Genomic DNA, 7,744 nt, shown 5'->3' with positions numbered 1-7,744 from the left:
CTACAGGTTAACTCGCTCACCCCACCATGCCCAGCACCCCTCGTGACAGGTGGGAACGCCGAGGCTCGGGGAGACCGGCATCTGGCCCAGGAACCCACAGCCCAGGAAGCGGCAGCCCAGGAGCCTGGGTGGGTGGGAGGCGTGGCTCCAGACCAGGCTTGTGAATTTGCCCCTTTGCCGGTTTCCGAAGGCTGCAGGGGGCCTCCCGGAGGCCCTCGTCCTCGCTGCTCAGAGAGGCAATTGGAGGCTCTTGGAAAAGTGGGCCATTCGGTAACTGGCCCAGAGCAACACCCTGGGCTGAAAGGCCACCAAGGAAGGAAGCGACCCTCGAGGACACGGAATGTCTCTGGGAGGTAGGAGGTGCAGGAGGGCCCCCACCATCATTCTGCAGGTGGAGAACCAGGCCCTGGTGGGTGGGGCTCCCGGTATCGGCCGCCTGGCAGCTCAGCCACAGGGAGGGGCTGACCACCTCCAACCAGCCTCGGGGTGCCGGCCGCTGCTGGGCGGGTGCTGTGGGCTCCCTTGGGGGCCCTGGTGGAGGCTGAGCTCCGCTGAGCTCTGGGTGCAGAGAAGTGGCCTCACTCACCCACGTCCCAAGGCCCGTGGGGCCGGCAGCCGCTGCTCAGCGCTCGGAAGCAGGGGAGGCTGAGCGCTGGCGGTTCTCCAGGGAAGAGCAGCGGGAAGAGCCAAGTTCTGTGGAACGGCGGGGAACAGGCCGAGGGGAGCTCGGGGAACGGGAGAGGGGCGAGGGGCAGCGGTGGTCCCCACGGGCGGGGGCGGAGGGCACAGCACCACACACAGCCCCTCCTTCACTGCTCTGCAGGCTACTATTCGCCCATTTCACAGGTGGAGACATTGAGGCTGAACCCCCACCCAAGGCCACACGGGAGCCGGTGGCAGAACAGGAGCCAAGCCACACCCGCCCGCTCTGGAGCAGGGCCCTCCCACCCCTGCATCCCGCCCATCCTGGGAGGGCCAGCCCCGAGCAGAGGGTGCTCCCAGGAAGCGCAGAGCCACCTGCAGACCTGGTCTCCACCCACCCCTCACCTGGCATCCTGGTTAAAACAGGTATTTCTACTAAAGGAGCCCCCACCTCTCTCAAATATGTTTTTCCATGCTCCCAGGTAATGCCTAAAGCCTGGTACATACCATTCTGCGGCTGCTCAGAGCCGTGCTGGGGCCAGGAGGGCCTGGTCAGAGCAGCCAACGATGCGCTGGAGCTGGCGGGCTGCTCCTGGCCCAGAGACGCACTGGAGCCCCCAGACCGCTGGCCACAGAGGTCAGGTTTTGATGAGGGGGCATTTGGGAGACCCTGCCTGCCCTCCCCAGCAGGGGCGCTGTGAGCAGTGGGCCTGCGGGATCTGGGAGCAGCCATTCACTGAGAGAGGGTGAGGCCCCTGCCCAGGACCCACCTGGCCGCCACATCCCCCAGGAGGCCAGGACCTCCAGGGCCCCCTTCCCTCCTCCCCCCAGGAGCCTCTGGAGCCATTGTCCAGCCCAAGGAGAGACTGCGGTGGTGGGAACCCAGGAAGCAGCGGGCAGGGCTCCACCCTGGGCAGCTCTGCTCGTGCTGTCAGGGAATTCCATGCCAGCCCATCCTCAGCCCACGGGGCCCAGAGGGGTGACATACGGGCCCTGCCTCTGGCTCACAGGTGTCCACCAGTGGGTGCAGCGGGCAGACAACACGACCATTGTAGGGCGCTGAATGGTGGCCCCCAAAAGATGCGGCTGCATCCCAGAACTTATTTGGAAAAAGGTCTTTGTAGATGTAATCAAGTTAAGGACCTTGAGATGAGGCCATCCTGGGTTACTCAAGGGAGCCCTAAATCCAATGACAAGTGTCCTCACAAGAAGAGGGGGGACAGGACACACGGGGGACCAGCCCACGTGAAGACGGAGACAGAGGCTGCAGCCAAGGAAGCCTGGGGTCGCCAGGAGCTGGATGAGGCAGGAAGGACCCTCCCCTGCAGGTTTCAGAGAGAGTGCGGTCCTGCCGACACCTTGAGCTCAGACTTCCAGCCTCCAGACATGAGAGAATAAATGTCTGTAGTTTTAAGCCCTCTAGTTTGTGGTCTTTTGTTCCAGAAGCCCCAGGACACTCATGCCGCCCTCTCGAGTTGGCCGCAGGGCACGTGGGTTCAGGAAGCAGGATGCCTTCCTGATGAGGTGAGTGTCTCTGCTCAGGTCTGGCTGCCCAGGAGGCCACCAGGATGAGGACCACAGAGGCCTCAGGCCCAGGAGCCGCCCCATGCTGGCAGGGAGCTCCATTAAAGAAGCACTTGGTCATAACTCCCTGGAGGAGGGCAGGGAGGGCAGGCACCTCGGTGACAGACCCAAGGTCCCGCAGCAGTGAGGGGACCAGGGGAGGCGAGGCGGGGGAACCGGGCTCCTTGCTCAGGTCAGAGGCCACCCTGCAGGACAGGGCAGGGACATTTCAGAGACTGCCCCCTGCCCCCCACCTCCCTGCCCTCCCGGCTCGTGGGGTCGGGGGTTCAGTCACAAGTGAAGCCCCAGGTAAAGCCCCCCACCCCCGGACTGCATTTGGTCCTCGGATCCCTGCATCACACCTGTGGTGCCGGCCCATGTCTCTCCCTGCTCCCCACACCAACCCAGCTGCTGGGTCCCATTAGCCAGTGGGACGGGCCCCCCTCTGAGTACAGGTGGAAAGTGGGAGCCCCAACGTGCCGGCCACTCACCCTCTTCCCCGGGGGGCCTGGGGGTGAGCGTGTGTGCACGAGGGCCGGGGTCTGCACGTCTCCGAGGGCCCCATGGGGAAGGAGGCGATGAAGTGGCTGCTGGCCCCACGGGATGCAGGTGAGGTGAACATTTCGGAGCCTTCCCCCACACACGTTCTGGGCTGTGAGTGGATGGCCCGACCCTGGGCCTCCCCAGGCCCAGCTTGCTTGCCATTGAGCCTGAGCCTCCTGGAGCCCCCGGCCCACCCCGTCTGAACAGAGCAGCAGCTGTGAAAACAGGTGTGAAGCGTCTGCTCCGGTCCATGGGGGTGGGGACCCTGAGATCAACTCCCCAGAGGCTGCTGGGAGCAGAGAGCAGGGAAGAAGGCAGGAAGAAGAGCCGGGGGGTGGGGGGGGCATAACAGGAGCGGGGTGGAGCCCCCCAGGCCACTCTGCCCCAGAGGGAGACACACACACACACACACACACACACACAGCTGCAGGGGCCGGAGGCTGGAGGAGACCCTAGCCAGATCAGCCCCAGGGAGCGAGCCCCCACCGGCCCTGGGCCCCTCTCCACAGCCTGGGCTGGGCTGGGCGGCCAGGCAGCCTCCTTTGTCCTTTTGTGCCCCGCAGCAGAAGGGACAAAAGCTCCGCTCTCAGCTGGCGAGCGGCTGCACTGGAGACGTCTCCCAGGAGCCCTTCCTACCCAAGCCGTGGATGCGGGCCTGTTACACAACAGACCTAAGAATAATCTGGGGGGAGGGCAGTGCAGGGGAGAAGGCCGTCCAGCCTCCTAGGACCCCTCAGGCTATGGTAGGCCATGGGGCCGGGCAGGTAGGTCCTGCTTCTGCCTGGGGCCTGGGGCCTGGCTCTGTCTGGAGGCCTGGGGGCACCTCGGGGCACGCCCACCCCCAGCACCTGGGAGACCAAACCGCAGAGTCCTGACTCCTGCCCCCATCCCTGGCTCCCAGGGACCGGCCTGGCTGTTGGGAGTGGCAGGCAGAAGCCCAGAAGACCCATCTGTGCCCTGTGGCCCTTGGGGTCAAAAGCCCCAGCTAGTCCACAAGGAAGCTGCATTTCCAGTGGTGACCCCCAGCACACAGGGCCTGGGGGCTATAGTGGACATGGGTGTGGGACAGGGGAGGGGACGGCTGGCCCAGCAGTGGCAGCAGTGGAGCAGGTGGCAGGCCACCCGCGGGTCTCCAAACCAGACTCCCTTCCAGGGAGCGGGGAGCAGGGAGCAGGGCGGGCACAATAGTTAGCAGCTAATGAAGTAGGCCTATTAGGCGCAGGGTAACAGAGTATATACAAATTGGCCCATATCTCTCCATCTACTGCAGACATTAAAAATTAAAATCCAATTACAACTCGTATTGTCAAACCTGGCTGCTGCTGCTTACGGCAGCCCGTGTGCCAGGCGGGGGGATTATGTAAGCTGAGCTCTCAGCTACAGAGGGTGAGGGCCTCGGGGAACCCCCAAGAGCGTCTGCAGGGGTCTCTCCACCCACAAGTCCCTCTGGCACCTATGGGACCCCACAGACCTGGTCCAAGCACCGGCTGAGGGGGTCCCTGGCTGGTCACCCACAGGAGGGGCCACTGCCAGCCTGCTGGACATCCTCCCAGTGCCCCCAGCTGCCCCTCAAAAGCAGCATCCGTGGCTGGGTGTCAGGCATGACCCCTAGACACCCCAGCCCAGCCTCGGGCTCACTGTGCACCCTGGATGCACCACGTCCAAGACATCAAGGCCACCGGAACCACCACCACCCCCGCCAATTCTGGGAAGCCCCAGGCACGGCACACACTGCCTGGCCTGACAAAGGGTCAGCCCTCTCACACCCCGGGCACAGGGCCGCGGCCTCTGGTCAGGCGCAGGCCAGGCGGGGCCACCGAGCAGTCGGGCCTCTGGAAAGGGGGCCGTGGGGACCCTTCAGACATGGCCAACGGCACATGCTCCACCTGCCTCCCCACCCTTTCTGGAACCACCAGACCCTCCCCACAGGGCCACACAGAGTACAGAGGAAATATGACAGGGTCGGGGGGCTGTTGGGGGTCTTTAGAGCCAATTTCTCCCATTATCCCAGGGTCTTGGGGAGACAGGCAGGCTGGCTCCTGCCCCCACCACCCAGGAGAGGAGATGACGACCTCTGACCTGCCAGAACTCCCCGCTGGGGCTGAGGGCTGAGCTGTGGGCTCAGCGGACCCTGGCATATCACAAATGGGGTCCCCATGACAGAAGCATTTGGGCACCAGGTGCCAGGGGAGCTGAGTGTCACCTCTCAGAGGTCAGGCACAGAGGGACAGAGAGGACACAGACTGGCACATTTTCATGGGTGAGGGGTGGAGAAGGCCAAGGGGGAAAGGCCAGCCTCAGCAGGGCATCTGTGGTCACTCTGTCCACCTCAACGGTCGCCGGGCAGGATGGGGGCTGGGGAGGTCTCCTGCTTCCTTGGCACCTTCCCTCTGCCAGTTCCGGAAGTGTCCACGTCCCCTAAAGGACGCCTGCCCCACAGCTCCGCTCGCAGGCACAGAGCCCCAGGAGGGCCTGCTTCCCCCACCCCACCAGCACCTGCAGACAACCTGGGCAGAGCTGCCCTGGAGCCTGGCTGGGTCCCGCCTGAACCGGCAGCGCCCGCGCGCCCGCACGCACGCCTGCCAGTGCTGGGAGAGGCTGGCCCAAGGCCAGCAGCGGCACCTGCAGCCCAGGGAGATGTGCCAGGCCCCTCTCTGCGCAGTGTCCCCCCAGCCCCTCGCCGCAGACCCAAATGGCAGTGCACCACCTACAACCAGTGAGGGGTTGGGGTGCCCTGGCCTGGGCTCAGCAGGGCTCAGTCTCAGCTCAGGGGCCCCGTGGGACATCCGTCCTCAACCAGGGCAGGAAAGTTCGCAGGGGGCGGCCCCCAGATCCCTCAGCCCGCCCGGGAGGCCTCCGAAAGAGCCCGGACCCCTCACCTGCCCCGCGCCATCCGACACCCACACCCCGGCCAGACCCCCCCAACATCGGGGGGCCCCCCTCCGGGGTCTGGACCTCAGAAGCATTTCGGCCCACCAGGCGGCCGTGGCGGCCGGCACGAGGGGAGCAGCGCGCGCCCCCTCCCCGCGCCGGCCGGGCCCGCCGCCCAGGGCAGCGGCGCCCCCGCGCGTCCACCGAGCCCCAGGCGCAGCAACAGGAGCGGCGCGGCACCTACTGTGCTTCCGCGGGGCGGCTCCCGCGTCCATTGTCTCCGCGGCGGCGGCGGCGGCGGCGGCGGCGGCGGCGGGAGCGGGGGCGGCCGGGGTAGGGGCGCCGTCAGCGGGCGGCCCCGGGCTCGGGCTGGGGCCGGGGCTCGGGCTCGGGCGGCATCGCCCCGCCGGCTCGGAAGCCCGCGGCGGGCTGTGCGCGCGGCGGGCTCGGCGCTCTGACACTACGCCCCGTGGAGGCGCCGCGCGCGGAGAACGCTGTCACTCGTGCCGCCCGCACCACACCCCCTGCCCGCCCCGCGCGGGGAGGGGGCCGGGGGCGCGGGCTCGCGGCCAGCGCAGAGCCGCGGGCGTGGGACGCGGAGCCCAGGCGCAGAGCGCGGGAGCCCGGGCGCACACTGGTGCCAGCCGGCCCGCCCTGCGCCCGCGGCCAAAGTACTTGCCCCGCAGAGATGCGCCCGCAACCTCCCCGCACCCCCCACTTCCCCCTCCAATCCCCTCTCCGGTTGGCCCAGGCCGCGGGACTGGGAAGGGGGCGGGGCCGAGAACCGCTTCGCCCTCCAGAGGCTGGGCACTTGCACAGCGGGCGGCTCAGCTCCTTGAGACGGGTGTTTGCCAGGCACTGCCCCCCACGCTCCCAACCCACCGCCACCCTGGTGCTTGAAGCGAGGAGCCTGGGCCACCCCTCCCCCAAGATGTAAGGTGGCAGGTGCAGAAACCTGCACCAGTGTCTGGAGCTGGTGGGGGAGGGGTGGCAGCCCAGCCCCGGAGCAGCTCCTCTTCGGGACACCAGGTACCGCTCAGCTCACACCAGGGGGCAGACGACCCTGGGTTGGGGGAGGGTCGCTTAGCGCTGCTGTCTTGGAAACTTGTGACCCCCGAGTCTGGAGAGAGCGTGGAGACCAGAAGCAGTAGTGAGAGCTGCCCACCCCCTTGTCTCCCCACACGGGCCCCCTGCCCGACGGCAGCACCAGCCCCGGCACACTCGCCCTCTCACTGCTCCAGGTCCAGGAGGGTCCTCCAAGCAGCGACAGAGCCGAGGTCTGGACCCTGGGGACCCTCGTTCGTGGGACCTCCCGGCCAGATCAGGCTCTGGCAGCCCCCTACAGCCTGCCTTTCTTCCCCTTCTGCTGCAGTGGAGGAGGGGCAGGAGAGGCAGGTCAGGAGAACAGGTCCGGCCAAGCACCGGTGTCCAGAGAGGCTGAGATCCCACCCGCTGGGCCTGGTCTAGTGACAACAGGAGACGAGATGCAAACTCATGTCCCAGCTCCCTGCGGACCCACGAGTAGCCTCAGCTAAACCCGTCCCCTCTCTGGGCCTCAGTTTCCCCAGGTATAAGACCTGCTGTTTTCTAAGGTTCTTTCCAGATTGCTGCAGCCCAGAGAGGTTCCTGACTTTCCCCAAGCCACACGGCAGATTCCTTGGCTGTGCCACAGACCCCAGGGTGGGCCTGAGATCCCTCTCAGGGCCAAAGATGATGCACGAGAGACAGCATCTTGGCATCTGCCAGGACCAGCTGAACTCCCGAGGCTTCCTGCTTTCCAGCTACACTGGTCAAGGGCTGGGCTCCAACTCCCAGTGCAGCCCTGCACACCTGCATTGGAAACTGTGCCCAGGTGTGTGTTTGGGGATGCTTCGTTGGGCTGAGGCTGACCTGGCTCTGGCAGCCCCTGCTCAGGGAGGCATCAGGCACTCCCACCGGTCTGTGAACTGGAGGCAAAGATCCCATCAACATTTCCGTGAGGGGCTGTCAGAGCAATGCATCCAGAGCTGCAGAGGCAGCAATTAGGGCATCCCTCCACCTTCAGGACCACCACGGCAGCTCTGGGCTGCTTCCTGTCCTCGAATACCATCTCCAGCGGCTTCTCTGCCCACCCCCCGGGTCAGGG

This window comes from Mesoplodon mirus (assembly GCF_964341445.2).
Source record: "Mesoplodon mirus genome assembly, chromosome: 3".
Lineage (NCBI taxonomy): Eukaryota > Metazoa > Chordata > Mammalia > Artiodactyla > Ziphiidae > Mesoplodon > Mesoplodon mirus.
This window is presented reverse-complemented; position numbering follows the sequence as displayed.